The following is a 15,872-nucleotide window of genomic DNA, read 5'->3' as shown; positions in this document are numbered from 1 at the left end:
ATATACAGAACATTTACAAATATTTTAAAAAGTGATGTGTATGCTCATGTGTATGTGAAGAATGGTAGTATAGTGATTGTAAAAATAAGGACACATACTTGAACTACTTCAATTCTGTTACCCCATGTGACTGCTTGAAGGTCTTGTTTATGTTAAAAATTGAACACAGTGAAGCAGAGTGTGAATTTCGAGGTGCAATATTTTTGTTTGGTAAGTGACAAGTTTAGTTCATATGTGAAATATTTTACTGAATCTGAGCAATATTTTGAACACTGGCGTTTCGTTTTCTTTCTGTATTGTTTGTTCATTTTAAAGCTAAAGAACACATCAAGACATCAAGAGGGTAATGACTATTACTGATTATTATGTGATTCTTAGATGAATAATTTTGTGGCATAGAGAAGGGGGTTTTAAAAAATGATATGCTCTGGGTGTCTGACGCACTGCATGCCACCTATTTTTAATCAGAACTTACAAATGCTTTTCGGGCATTATTTTTATTTGACCCTCACAAGAGTTACTCAGAGAAGCAATTTAATCAACATTTGTAAATCAGTCACCTTTAAGGCCATTCCAACAGAAGCACCCAGGTTATTAATCCTATTGACCTCCTACTCAGTCCCTGTTCTAACATCAAGAAGCTTCCTACTTACTGATACTGCTACTCATAGAAAAAAAATCCTTCAATTCTAGAGATGAAAGGATAAACATAATGTGGGATAGAGTTAGCATCTCAGGATGAGGAAGGAGACCACAGATGGGAGCCCTCCCTATTTTGGTAAAGGGAGAATTTGCAAGAGTTCAGCAGGGAATTTCAGAACCGGAAGTGGGGCCTGGAGCTCCTTCTTGGTGGGAAAAGGGAGTCAAAAGAGGAGACTTGGAATCTTTGGGCTTTTTCTGGTGGCTCAGATAGTAAAGAATCCGCCTGCAATGCAGGAGACTTTGGTTTGATCCTTGGTTTGTGACAGTCCCCTGGAGAAGGGAATGGCTACCCACTGCAGTATTCTTGGGCTTCCCTGGTGGTTCTAGTGGTTCAGATGGTAAAAAAAAAAAAACCTGTCTGCAATGCAGGAGACTGGGGTTCGATCCCTAGGTGGGGAAGATTTCCTGGAGAGGGGAGTGGCTACCTACTCCAGTATTGCCTGGAGAAGGGCCCTCTCAGGTTTCTGTGGTGAATCCCGTTTCCCTGCAAGTGGGCGGGGCTCTGCTCCGCAGCGCTGTTGCACAGGAAAGGAGCGCAATTCACCGAAGTCCTGTTTCAACCTCGCCCCTTGGTTAAGCATGCATCTTAGAATTACCGAGGACCTCTCCCCATTTCTATCTGGGACTTCATCAGGGAGGCATTCTCCTGCAGCAGAGCTTTCCAGTTGATGGACTTAGGCATGACGAAATGGATTTCAGCTGGGCTGATAGAGTGTAACTCAGCCACCAACTTGAGCAGCCCGGGGTCCTGGGCTCTGAGCCCAGCTTTGAACAGCAGCTTCCCATCCCCCACCCCCACCTCGTGTGCCACACAGATGCATTCTGCACGTGTGCGGTCTTGTGCAAAAGGTCAAGAAGTACTGCCTCCAGGGCAACACAATACTATTCCTGGCTCTTGAGGGGAGAAACGGATCTGTCAGGTGCAGATAAGACAAGGCTGGTTTGACCTGTTTCATTACTGGTGAAAATTACCTGGTGGTCTGTGTGCTTCCAGATTAATTGGGCTGTTTTGCAATTCAGTATCCTGTGGGGAACACGGGGCACGCTGAACACACATAACCCTTGTGTTTGGAAGCTCAGCAACTGTTTTCCAGCTTGGGTTGCTGTATTTTTTTCTGTTGGTTTTTTCTGTTTCCACCCACAGCCTATTAAGACATTGTGAATTGCTCAGAGATACAGCAGGGCTGTACACACGCCAGTTCTTCTTCTTCCTGAAACAAAGGGAAGACGCTGTGGCTTTGGTGCCCTGTGATACGTGCCATCTAAGACTTATCATAATAAGATGGTTTGGATCCTTGTTTCTGGAAAGATGGCACCACCTGTGTCTGAGGGTGATGGTGACGGTTTATAAGCACTTGTCAAATTATAACATATGAATGAAACTCGAGTCATGAATGAAATTCTTTTGCGGGGATTTACAACTGTTGATTTAACCATCCAGACTTTATTCACAATTGGTTGAGATTTCATATCCTCTTTCCATGTGTAACAAATGAACTGCATTCAGCCAACAAATATTTATTGAATGTCTTCTGTATCAGGCGCAGGACTATGTGCTGAACATGCTTTACTTGGTAAGACAGAAAAACAATTATCGAGGCGGAAGGAAATGCCTGTAAACAAAAGCTGACGGTGTTCTGGTTATCTGAAAGCGGTTATTGAAACGAAAATGTGTAATAGTGTCCGTTTTCCAGATTCATAGGTACATCTGGCTTAATTCTCTCTAAATTCATGGGTCCACCTCTAACATTTGCAGAGTACAGGGTGGGGGTACAAATAAGCCTATAAATGGTTAAATCATGTCTTCTCTTCTATCTTTAAAAAAAAAAATACATTCATAAAGACAAAATTTAAAACTTTCCAGAGCTATGTTTCCATGACCAAAAGTTGGCAGTACTAGAGATGACTGAATTAATTATTATTGCACATGTTTAAATGTTCATCTGTTTCATTTGAATGACAAGCAAAATAAAGACACACTTAATTTATCATTATTTTATATTTATTTCCTTAAATTAATTTTTTGCTTTCATTTCAACATGATCACAAATCCTGTCATTATAAGCGAACATTTTCACATCATTTTGTTCTGTGGACAGCAATGAGCTAAGGAGTTCTTTAAGTGTAGGTATATTTAAAATATGAAAATCTTGAGTGTATTTTCATCAAAAATGTGAGAATACATATAAAATATTAAAAGACAATATTTTTACATATACTGGGTTGGCCAAAAATTTCATTCGTGTATTTACATAAGATGCTACAAAAACACCTGCATGAACTTTTTGGCCAACTCAATAATTTCAAGGAAAGTCACTTTTCTCATAAAATATGAAGTTAAAATTTGAAGGGAAATATTCAAATTGTAATTCAGTTCAGTTCAGTTCAGTTGCTCAGTTGTGTCTTGGTCAGCGATTCATGGAGTCGACTCTTTCCGACTCCATGAATCGCAGCACGCCAGGCTTCCCTGTCCATCACCAACTCCCGGAGTTTACCCAAACTCATGTCCATTGAGTCAGGGATGCCATCCAGCCATCTCATCCTCTGTCGTCCCCTTCTCCTGCTGCCCTCAATCCCTCCCAGCATCAGAGTCTTTTCCAATGAGTCAACTCTTCGCATGAGGTGGCCAAAGTACTGGAGTTTCAGCTTCAGCATCAGTCCTTCCAATGAACACCCAGGGCTGATCTCCTTCAGAATGGACTGGTTGGATCTCCTTGCAGGCCAAGGGACTCTCAAGAGTCTTCTCCAACACCACAGTTCAAAAGCATCAATTCTTCGGCACTCAGCCTTCTTCACAGTCCAACTCTCACATCCATACATGACAACTGGAAAAACCATAGCCTTGACTAGACGGACCTTTGTTGGCAAAGTAATGTCTCTGCTTTTGAATATGCTATCTAGGTTGGTCATAACTTTCCTTCCAAGGAGTAAGCATCTTTTAATTTCATGGCTGCAATCACCATCTGCAGGATTTTGGAGCCCCAAAAAATAAAGTCTGACACTGTTTCCACATCTATTTCCCATCAAGTGAGGGGACCAGATACCATGATCTTCGTTTTCTGAATGTTGAGCTTTAAGCCAACATTTTCCACTCTCTTTCATTTTCATCAAGAGGCTTTTTAGTTCCTCTTCACTTTCTGCCATAAGAGTGGTGTCATCTGCATATCTGAGGTGATTGATATTTCTCCCAGCAATCTTGATTCCAGCTTGTGCTTCTTCCAGCCCAGCGTTTCTCATGATGTACTCTGCATATAGGTTAAACAAACAGGGTGACAATATACAGCCTTGATGTACTCCTTTTCCTATTTGGAACCAGTCTGTTGTTCCATGTCCAGTTCTAACTGTTGCTTCCTGACCTGCATATAGGTTTCTCAAGAGGCAGGTCAGGCGGTCTGGTATACCCATCTCTTTCAGAATTTTCCACAGTTCATTGTGATCCACACAGTCAAAGGCTTTGGCATAGTCAATAAAGCAGAAATAGATGTTTTTCTGGAACTCTCTTGCTTTTTCGATGATCCAGTAGATGTTGGCAATTTGGTCTCTGGTTCCTCTGCCTTTTCTAAAACCAGGTTGAACAACTGGAAGTTGTTCACGTATTGCTGAAGCCTGGCTTGGAGAATTTTGAGCATTACTTTACTAGCGTGTGAGATGAGTGCAATTGTGCGGTAGTTTGATGATTCTTTGGCATTGCCTTTCTTTGGGATTAGAATGAAAACTGATCTTTTCCAGTCCTGTGGCCACTGCTGAGTTTTCCAAATTTGCTGGCATATTGAGTGTAGCACTTTCATAGCATCATCTTTCAGGATTTGAAATAGCTCCACTGGAATTCCATCACCTCCACTAGCTTTGTTCGTAGTGATGCTTTCTAAGGCCCACTTGACTTCGAGTTCCAGGATGTCTGGCTCTAGGTGAGTGATCATACCATCGTGATTATCTTGGTCATGAAGATCTTTTTTGTACAGTTCTTCTGTGTATTCTTGCCACCTCTTCTTAATATCTTCTGCTTCTGTTAGGTCCATACCATTTCTGTCCTTTATTGAGCCCATCTTTGCATGAAATGTTCCCTTGGTATCTCTAATTTTCTTGAAGAGATCCCTAGTCTTTCCCATTCTGTTGTTTCCCTCTATTTCTTTGCATTGATCACTGAGGAAGGCTTTCTTATCTCTCCTTGCTGTGCTTTGGAACTCTGCATTCAGATGCTTATATCTTTCCTTTTCTCCGTTGCTTTTTGCTTCTCTTCTTTTCACAGCTATTTGTAAGGCCTCCCCAGACAGCCATTTTGCTTTTTTGCATTTATTTTCCATGGGGATGGTCTTGATCCCTGTCTCCTGTACAATGTCATGAACCTCCATCCATAGTTCATCAGGCACTCTGTCTAGCAGATCTAGTCCCTTAAATCTATTTCTCACTTCCACTGTATAATCACAAGGGGTTTGATTTAGGTCATACCTGAATGGTCTAGTGGTTTTCCCTATTTTCTTCAATTTAAGTCTGACTTTGGCCATAAGGAGTCCATGATCTGAGCCACAGTCAGCTCCTGGTCTTGTTTTTGCTGACTGTATAGAGCTTCTCCATCTTTGGCTGCAAAGAATATAATCAATCTGATTTCGATGTTGACCATCTGGTGATGTCCATGTGTAGAGTCTTCTCTTGTGTTGTTGGAAGAGGGTGTATGCTATGACCAGTGCGTTCTCTTGGCAAAACTCTATTAGCCTTTGCCCTGCTTCATTCCGTATTCCAAGGCTAAATTTGCCTGTTACCCCAGGTGTTTCTTGACTTCCTACTTTTGCATTCCAGTCCTCTATAATGAAAAGGACATCTTTTTTGGGTGTTAGTTCTAAAAGGTCTTGTAGATCTTCATAGAACTGTTCAACTTCAGCTTCTTTAGCGTTACTGGTTGGGGCATGGGCTTGGATTACTGTGATATTGAATGGTTTGCCTTGGAAACGAACAGAGATCATTCTGTCGTTTTTGAGATTGCATCCAAGTACTGCATTTCAGACTCTTTTGTTGACCATGATGGCTACTCCATTTCTTCTAAGGGATTCCTGCCCGCAGTAGTAGATATAATGGTCATCTGAGTTAAATTCACCCATTCCAGTCCATTTTAGTTCTCTATTCCTAGAATGTCGACGTTCACTCTTGCCATCTCCTGTTTGACCACTTCCAATTTGCCTTGATTCATGGACCTGACATTCCAGGTTCCTATGCAATATTGCTCTTTATAGCATCGGACCTTGCTTCTATCACCAGTCACATCCACAACTGGGTATTGTTTTTGCTTTGGCTCCATCCTTTCATTCTTTCTGGAGTTACTTCTCCACTGATCTCCAGTAGCATATTGGTCACCTACCGACCTGGGGAGTTCCTCTTTCAGTATCCTATCATTTTGCCTTTTCATACTGTTCATGAGGTTCTCAAGGCAAGAATACTGAAGTGGTTTGCCATTCCCTTCTCCAGTGGACCACATTCTGTCAGACCTGTCCACCATGACCCTTCTGTCTTGGGTGGCCCTATACACGGCATGGCTTAGTTTCATTGAGTTAGACAAGGCTGTGGTCCGTGTGACCAGATTGGCTAGTTTTCTGTGATTATGGTTTCAGTGTGTCTGCCCTCTGATGCCCTCTCACAACACCTACCATCTTACTTGGGTTTCTCTTACCTTGGAGGTGGGGTATCTCTTTCATGGCCACTCCAGCAAAACATAGCTGCTGCTCCTTACCTTGGACGAATGGCCTCTTCTCCACTTGAACCTGGAGTAGCTCCTGTCTGCCCTCCTGTGCCCATGCAGCTGCCGCTCCTTGGACGTAGGGTAGCTCCTCTCGGCCGCGCTTCAAATTGTAATTAGCAAATGTAAAAAATGTTCAATTTTCTTAAATAAAATGTCTTAAATGTTATTTTCTGAAAATTAAATCTTATCACATCATTGTAAACTATACTTCCAATTGCTAGTATTCAGCTCTCATCTAGTTGCTAATATAAAGGATCCATGTTCTGCATCAGACATGTTACAGTTAGACCTACAAAGACACCAATTTTAAGATGATGGGAATTGTGAGATTTTGCACCAGGTTCCCCAGCTGCCATGTGTGATTGTTGCGAATACCATGTTAATTTTTGAGTGTCTCCGGGAACAGGAATTGGAATAGGAAGAGAAGCACTGGAAACAGATGAGTGCGTCTACCGGGAAATGATAATTTCTGCTGCAAGAATCTGTTCAGTCACATTGGCCGAGGGGAAGCAGTTGACATGTTAATTTGTCTTTGCTCTCACCTGCCTGCATCTGCTGCTCAAACCCTCTCTGCGATCTGAAATCCTGTCCTGTCTCTGATCAGCAGCCACGGTAAAACTCAAAGGCCTTCGTGGCATTTGGAAGCAATGAGTTTCTCTCTTTTTCCCAGAGACCATGGGCAGAGATACAGAGATGTGATGGAGAAGCAGTTTCCTGGGGCCTGAGCCATGTTAGTTACAGACAAGATGTTTAGGGTTATGAATGAGGCTTTGGCAACAAAGAGCACAGATCCCAAGTGACTGCAGTGTCCATGGGAGTGTTAACAAAATTGCCTTTTTTTTTTTTTTTTTGTATTTATGAATGAGGAGCCATCTAGGTCACAGGGCTCAGAACAGAGTCCCTGAGTTTCCTGGTAGCATCAGTCATTCATATGGAGCAAGACATAGTGATGCTTTCCCACATGAGAGTGACTCTTCTTGCCTCCTGCTCGCTGCCCCATCCCAGCTCTGCTCAGCCCACTTTCAGGGTGGGCTCTGGACAGGTGTCTTCCATCCAGGGTACGTTCATGGGCCATGAACCAGGAACAGTTCATTTCTGTCCTGGGAGGGGGTGGTGTGGGATGGGCTGGGAGGTGGGAAAGAGGTTCAAGAGGGAAGGGACATATGTATACCTGTGGCTGATTCATGTTGATGTATGGCAGAAACCCAAACTAAGTAAATGAAAAAACAAAAACAAAAACTTCTTTATGAGAGTCTGACAAATGGAGACAGAATTTCCTGCTTAGAATGAGCATATAAGCAAAAACTGAAAAATAGAGTGATTACATGAGGGACTTCCTTGGTGGTCCAGTGGCAAAGACTCCATGCTCCCAATGCAGGGGGGCCCAGGTTCAATCCTTAGTCAGGGAACTAGATCCCACATACTGCAACTAAAGATTTCACATGCTACAATGAAGATTAAAGATCCTGTGTGTCTAAGACCCAGTGGAGCCAAATAAATATTTAATTAAAAAAAAGAAAATGCAAAGTGAATGCATGAGTCCATTGAAGGCCCACACAACATTTTGGTGCTGTGTTTACATAACCAAGGGTGCTAGAATTCCACGTCTAGCCTTGTAAGATGAGGGCTGACTTCAGTCCTCTCTGATCACCTTGGCAAAGTCTTACAATTTGAAAAGACTCCCTTCAGTCACTTGGGATCTGTGCTGTCTCTTGGCCACCTACTGCATAGACCTGATTCATTGGAAAAGACTCTGATGCTGGGAAAGATTGGGGGCAGGAGGAGAAGGGGATGACAGAGGATGAGATGGTTGGATGGCATCATGGACTCAATGGACCTGAGTTTGAGCAAACTCTGGGAGACAATGAAGGACAGGGAAGCCTGGCATGTTACTGTCCAGGGGTAGGTCACCAAGAGTCAGACATGACTTAGCATTGAAACAGTAACAAGAAGTCTCTTACAAGTCGCTTACAATGAAAACACGTGACTGTGATAACTTCTGCTGTTCATCTGTCTGCTCTGTAAACTGAGCTTTGTCCTTGGTGACATTGGGTACATTTAACAACAGGTTCAGACTCTATTTAAGTTGTACTGTAATACAGTGATTCTCGAGGAGACCCCTATTTCTCCGGTTTCAATGATATTTTGATTGGATTTTCTTTTTCAGCTACCTCAGCCAAAAGCGTCTTCTCACAAAAACAGCAGGTTAATTTCAATTCAGTATTTAGTTTTGGACAATTGCTGGACTCCATTTAGCACCCCATACTGGAACGCAGGCTCCCCGGGACTTGCATGCTTCCCACTCATTAGCATTTGAGGTGAGCCTTGGCAGGCAGACTGAGGTCAAAGGAAAGGCAGACCCCCATGGCTAGTGGAAGAGCAGAAAGCTGGTGCCTTCAGATTGTTGTAAATAGTGCTTTGCAAGCCATATGCGGCCTGAGACTGTATTTGCATTGCGTACCCGGCCTCTTGCTATCAAACAGGGTAAGACACAACACGAGACAGGGGGAGATAGAGGGCCAGTGAACTCCAGAGTTTCCACCATCCACCTGATGTTGACCCGGTGTTTAGTCTGGCAGAAGCTCAGACCAGAAGGTCATTTTTGGGAAACACGACAATGTCTTGTGTCGTGGGTGTTTCAGAAGGTAAGGAGGCTCTCTTTGCACCCTGAAGCAGAAAAATATTTGGACTTCTGCCCGACTAGATTTTTCCTCTAGGAACTGGTGGGGCCCTGCAAGCCAAGCCCAAGTTAGCTTCAAGGGCTTCTCTGGTTAAGTTTCTTACAAAGCTGAAATCCTGGGGTGCAGTTTTGGGAGCCTGCTATGAGAAGATGTGGCTGAGACACTGTAGCAGAGGCCAACCTGGAGCCCAGGGGTGCCTGATGGCCTGTTTTCCCAGGTGGGTGGCTGGGTGGCCGGCAGGGTCCTGACATCCCCAGATGCACAGTCATGGTGGGTTGGGGAGTGGGTGTCACTTAGCAATGTTGCTCTACCTGAGTCATTGCTCTGTGACTCTGAGGGACTCTTTCCTGATACAAGTTCGGTGGAGCTAAGTTTTTAGCTCAGGTTACCCTGTGGCACAGGTGAGAAAGACCCTTTCTCTGGCTGGAAGACAGCCCTCCTCCTGCCCCAGCCTGGGAAGTGAGAGAGGAAGAGAAGGAGACCCTCTCCTGTGGCCTGGCCACACTCACCTCCAATTCACATGGATTAGGTAGGAGCTCTGTAGGGTCAGTCAGAGGGTAAGTGCAGGTTTGGTGTTCTGGGAAACCTGAGTTTTAAGTCTCATATCTCAGTTGTTTGCTTGCTGTGCAGCTTGAGGTAAATTCCTTAACCTCTCTCAACCTCAGATCCCTTACTCCTCAAATGGACAGCTGAATGAAGTAGTAGTCTGGCTCACAGTAGGAGCTGAGTAAAACGTAGTTGCTTTTCCGCTTCTCCATCTTCGAGCTGGCCAAAGCCCATGGGCAACACATTCTCCCCACCTCTGAAGTGTGTTCCTGTCCATCACAGACTCAAGGACCTTTGGCTCTAGTGTGATTCACATGGACAGCCCTGCCTGTCTCTTTGAGGACAGGTGTGGCTCAAGAGTCCACCTGTCACCTGATTCTCTGCCAGGCCAGCTCAAAGTCCATAGCTTCTGTTAGTGATCGGGGACCTGGAACGCCTGTGACCTCACACCCTCGTATCCATGGCACTCGGCTTTGTCAGTATGTGTCATCTTGTCTGATGCTCCTGCTCTGCAGGTATCCTCCTCCTGCACTCTCCCCACCCCCCGCCTGCCTAGAGTCACCAGAGGAGATGAGAAAGAGGGTGGAAAGCAAGACAGCCTCCAGTCTTCTTGACCTCAGCTAAAATCTCGGCTCTGCTAGTTATAAGCTGTGCAGGGGTAGGCATGTCCCTGAACTCCCAAGTCCCAGCATATCCTAGTCTGAATATTAGCAGGAATACTAATTCCTTCTTGGTAGGAGTGTTGTAAATATCAAAGGCAGTGACTTATCTGGCACTTGGGAGGTATTTGATAATAATATCCTTGTTATTCAGAGCAATGTTCTCATGCCCTTAAATCATTTTCTTGAAATAATTAGAAAGTCGGTTCTCAAACTGTGGCCCCAGACCGGTAGCATCAGCATCACCTGGAACTTGTCAGAGATCTGCATTCTCAGGACCTGCCGGGGGGTGGGGGTGGGGTGGGGATGGAGGGCACACAGTCTGTTTTCACCAGCCCTCCAGGGAATTCTGATGTGTGGCAGAGTTAGAGAGCCTCTGAACTGGAATGTCTTTCAAGCCCTCTCATGTCTTTCAAGGTCATTTCTTTGGCCTGCCTGATTATGCTCACTGGCCCCTGCTTGTGATTTGGGAAGGATTATAACTCAAGGGTCACCAGGGCTGGACTGATACCTGCAAGCTGAGAAGGGTATCACCTACCTGGATGCAACAGAAGGGCTCCAAAATCCTTGAGCCATATCCTCCTCTTGGTGTAGACAAGGGTTTTTGATTAAGGAATCAACATTCTGGGCTTTGCTTTTCATTCCCCAACATGCACACACACACACACACACACACACACTCACACACACACACACACTTTGCTTTTCATTCCCCCAACACAGACACACACACACACACAAACACACACACTCTGGGAGGGCTGCTCTTCCGTCCCTGGGTAGCAGAAGTGTGTAAATTCTGTGCTGATCTTTTCTCTTCCAGCCTGAGCAAAGCTTCTTCCTCTTATCTTGGTTCTTTTCTTCCGTGGAAGGGACAGCCAGAGGTTGATGGATAGGTAATCAGCTAAGTCTTCGGTAGGGTGTATTATGAGCGTAGATACCACCAGCGAGGGTGGACCAGCACTTGGCCTGAGCACACACAGTGTTATTAGTACCGAATGGAGGCTGGAACTGTAGGAGAAACCTGATGCCTTGGTGTTGCCATGTTCTGCCAGGCTGTCTTCCCAAGGATGTGCTGATTTCTTTCATGTGGCTTGTTATCATCCTGCTCACAGACTTGCTGGATGAGGGCACATTCAGGCAACTGGCATAAACAGCACTTGATTTTGGGGTCTATGACCAACTGCCCTTCCTGAGGATCTACTAGGTGCCAGTCACTCCACAAGGAGTGTGAAGTATTTAGAGTCTGGGATGGCCTCTGTTTCTAAGAACAAAATATTTCAAACAGCTCCCCTGAGTTTTTCAAATATCCAAATATTTAGCATCATACATGAATCTGGCCTAAGTGTGAATCCTTACTGTTTCACCCCTCTTTTCAGAGGTAGAGTGATTTTGGAGATGAGGAGACCTGAGTTTGTTGGATTTTGGTACTGCCACTCACTAGCTATGTGACCTGGGGAAAGTTACTTAATGTCTCTGAGCCTCAGTTCCCTTATCCCTCCAATGGAGCTAAGAATTTTTGCAAAGCTGATGGGGAGATTATGAGAGATCTATAGTATGGTGCCTGGCGCATACTTATGGTAGGTGATCCATAAGCTGTAGTTGTTCTTTTGGAGTTTTCCTCTGGGCAAAGCATTAGAAAGATAATATACGCCATCCCACAGAAAAATAACTCTGAAGTAACTGTTTGAAAATTTTAATGGAAGAAAGATGGAAAAGCTTTCAGAACTAGAAAGCAGAGGTCCCTCCAGCAATGTTTGGGCTCCTCGTTTCATCATCTATCCCAACACACCCCACTGGTACGTCCTGTAGGGCACTCTTTCTGGACACCAGGTGAGGGACGTGTGCCCACAACTGAGCCCATGAGCCATGGTCCAGCCTGTCAGCCAACTGTGGAACTGACTCAAGATGCTGAACTTGGCTGCTGTTTTCCTCTAGGAAACGTTTGCCTGGAACACTGACTGACAACGCCAGGAGCCTCGGCTGGCTGAGCCAAGAGTTCTAAGAACTTGTTCTTGACTTTTCACTGGGATCTCATAGGTCAGGTCATTCGAACTTTTCAAGTTCCACGAGAAAGGCATGGGAACAGAGCGACTCCCCCAAGGCTGATGGCTCAGACATGGGACTGGCCCAGAGTGGATGTTTGCTATTCCTGAGAGTGCTCAGCAAACCAGGCTCTGAATACAGACTTAGGAATCAAGTAAAATTGAATGGGCTCTGCTTACATATTAAACACAGTGGCAGAATAAACCTGTAAAATATTTTAGATTCTTTGTAGCACAGTGACCTTTTTTTATTTCCTTGACACTTTTTCTGGCCTGATTTTTATGTCGTATAATACACTGAACATAAATCGACTCTTTGGACCATCTTAAAGCATACAGCTCAGCAGCATTAAGTACATTCACACTGTACTCGCCACCCTCCATCCGCAGAACTCGATCGTCTTCCCAAACCGAAAGTCCGTCCCCGTGAAATGCTAACTCCCTTTGCCCCTCCTCCCAAGCCCTGGATAAATTGACACTGTTTATTCTACCCAAACATTTTTTGTAAAGACCAAAGGGGGCTTCTAGAAGACAGTAGAGCGCGCCACCAATAATCCTCCCCTTCAACAAGACATGGAAGACCTCTGTCTTCTTAATACCAGGACCTTTGACCCCTTCACATGGAGCGACGAAACAAAGGCTCCAACGCAGGCGGAAATATGTTGCCTCTCTGGAGTCACCCTGCATGCCTTTATTTTTGCCTTTGCTGAAAAGAGCAATAATATAATGTTTAGAAAAGAACACTTGCAAAGAAGAAAGACTTGGAACCAACCACCGTCTTCCTGAGCTGTTACAGCTGCTATTCAGTGGAGCCCTCAGTGGAAACAAAGAGAGACTGCAGCATTGTTTTGACAAGAACACTGGAAGTGGCTTCCTTCCAGAGCTTGGCTGATTTAGGTACCTGGATCGGCGGCCAGAGCCTCCTGTGCTGTCTTGACTTTTTCCCCATGGCGATTGTTGATGCAGCTGTGGAAGGGTCTTGTGTGTATCCTGAATCTCCAATTGCTTCCTTTGCTTGGAGTCAGATGTTTCTAGGTGCTGTCACTGTGTCTTCCTGACGTGGTGCCTGCTCCATTTCTACATTTTTCTCTGTGTCGAGGAAAAGCGATTATTTCCTGTTAAGAAGATTCTTCGGGCTTTCTCAGAATCCTAGTAGCAGAGTTGGCCAACACCTTGATTTTAGTGAAAGATCACTGAGATACGAAGATAGGAAGAATCTAGAGGCACTTAAGAGAAATTGAAAAAGTTTCCCCCCGGAAAGGGGTGTACCTCTACATCATTAGTTTCTATTTTTTTTAAAAAATTGGTAATGATTTCTGGGTCTATCCATATTGCTGCAAATGACATTTTGGTTCTTTTTTATGACTGAGTAGTATTCCATTGTATCTATGTACCATATCTTCTTTATCTATTCATCTGTTGATGCACATTTAGGTTACCTTCATGTCTTGCTGCTGCTGCTGCTGCTAAGTCGCTTCAGTCGTGTCTGAGTCTGTGCGACCCCATAGATGGCAGCCCACCAGGCTCCACCGTCCCTGGGATTCTCCAGGCAAGAATACTGGAGTGGGTTGCCATTTCCTTCTCCAATGCATGAAAGTGAAAAGTGAAAGTGAAGTCGCTCAGTCGTGTTGGACCCTCAGCGACACCATGGACTGCAGCCTTCCAGGCTCCTCCGTCCATGGGATTTTCCAGGCAAGAGTACTGGAGTGGGGTGCCATTGCCTTCTCCGGCCTTCATATCTTGACTACATATAAATAGTGCTGCAATGAATGTTGGGGTGCATGTATCTTTTCCAATTATGATTTTCTCTGGATAGTCCAACAGAAATCAACACAACATTGTAAATCAATGATATTTCAATTAAAAAAAAAATCTGGCAGTGTGCAGTTGGCTTATTCTGAGCCTTTGATGCCATGTCACTGACCTGCTCACCTGGCCTGGCTGCTGACTCGTTGTGTGCCCCACTGAGTCATTTCACAGCTCATTTTCCGCCACCAATAATGGGCTAATAATGCCTGCCCTAGCTGTAAGACTCAGATGTGGAAACACATATGAAAGTGGTGTGAAATCATAACTGCTTTCCCAGTGAAATGCGGCCGGCCTTGCGGTGAGCCTTGTGCCAGCCTGTTGGGGCAGAGCCGCCCAATGGGGTGCCCAGCTATCAGAGGTGTGTGTGGAGGTGCTGAACCCCCAAGCCCTCGGCTGTGACTCATCTCCTGTGAATACTATCATTTCCTCAGAGGGCTGTGACAAATGACACAGATGACAAAAGTGACTGGGGAAATGCTGTCTGGGAGGCCAGGAGGAGAAGGCCTACCGGCACAAGAAGAGCTGAGATGGGTCCTGGGCCAGGGCTCCCATGACACACTCACTTGACTTATCCTGGTTCAAATGTCACTTCCTCCAGGAAGCCTTCCCTGAGCTCTAGGTACGTGGCCTGACCAACACTGCATAGGAATTGCTGGTTTCCAGTCTCCCTTGCAGTTCATAGATTCCATGAAGGCAGGACCATGGATTCCATCTATCTCCACTGTAACAGTAGTTCCTCAAATACTGATAGTTTTCTGGTATCCCCACTCAGCCACTCCCTAGCTGTGTGACTTCAGTTTTCTGATCTGGTGAAGGGGAATTGAAGTCACTCTCATGAGATCAGAGTGAGGACCGACAGAGGCGGTGGCACAAAGGCAGGCCTCCTGAGAGGTGCTCTGATAGGGGTCCTTTCTTACCCAGGTCCTGGAGGTGGCTGCCTGGAGAGACTGATGTCTCTGTGCTCCTGTTCCTTCTCAGACTCTAATTCCTGCCACCATATTTGTTCTTCACCAGCCTTTCCACTATAGCTTCAACACATAAATCCTTGATCATTGTGTGCTCGAACAACGCAACCTTGGGGCTGAATTCTTCGAACCTGTGTTTGTTTACTTATGTCACCAAATTGAGCAATAGGGTTTATGGCTTTCTTTCATGGGACAAGGACATTTGACCAGCAGAATTTGGGAGGTGTGAGCAGTATGTAAGGTTAAGTTTGAGTAAGTGTGTCTATACAGAGACTTTCCTCATGTAGATCTAAGACAGGATTTATGGATTCCTATCAGGGCACCCCTGAGGGTCCACATGAGAAAGTGTCAGGCCAGGCCTAAGTGGCCTCATCTCAGAGGGCACAGGGACTTCAGGTCCAAGCTGGGGCTTAGGAGTCCAGGACATAGAGAGGAGAGGGGCTGCTGCCTGGGTGAGGGTCTGAAGCTGGGAACCACCGTCCCTCTCCTGGCCAAAGAGAGGGCCACAGAACAGGGGAAATTCTGGAACACCGAGAGGAGGCTTGGGGCAGATCATGGATCTAGGGAAGGTTTGGGGACAGGCCTGACAAGGAATAGGGAAGGGGTATGGAGGCATCGTTTGGAGCCATGGTGTGTGAGAGATCAGAGTGGGGCAGGGGCCAAACCACAGTCCCCAGGAGGCCACATGGTAACCCTCACCTGGGCAGATGTCATCAGGAGCCACAAGGTTGTCC

Source organism: Bubalus bubalis, chromosome 4, assembly GCF_019923935.1.
Source record: "Bubalus bubalis isolate 160015118507 breed Murrah chromosome 4, NDDB_SH_1, whole genome shotgun sequence".
Lineage (NCBI taxonomy): Eukaryota > Metazoa > Chordata > Mammalia > Artiodactyla > Bovidae > Bubalus > Bubalus bubalis.
Note: the sequence above shows the minus strand (reverse complement) of the source record.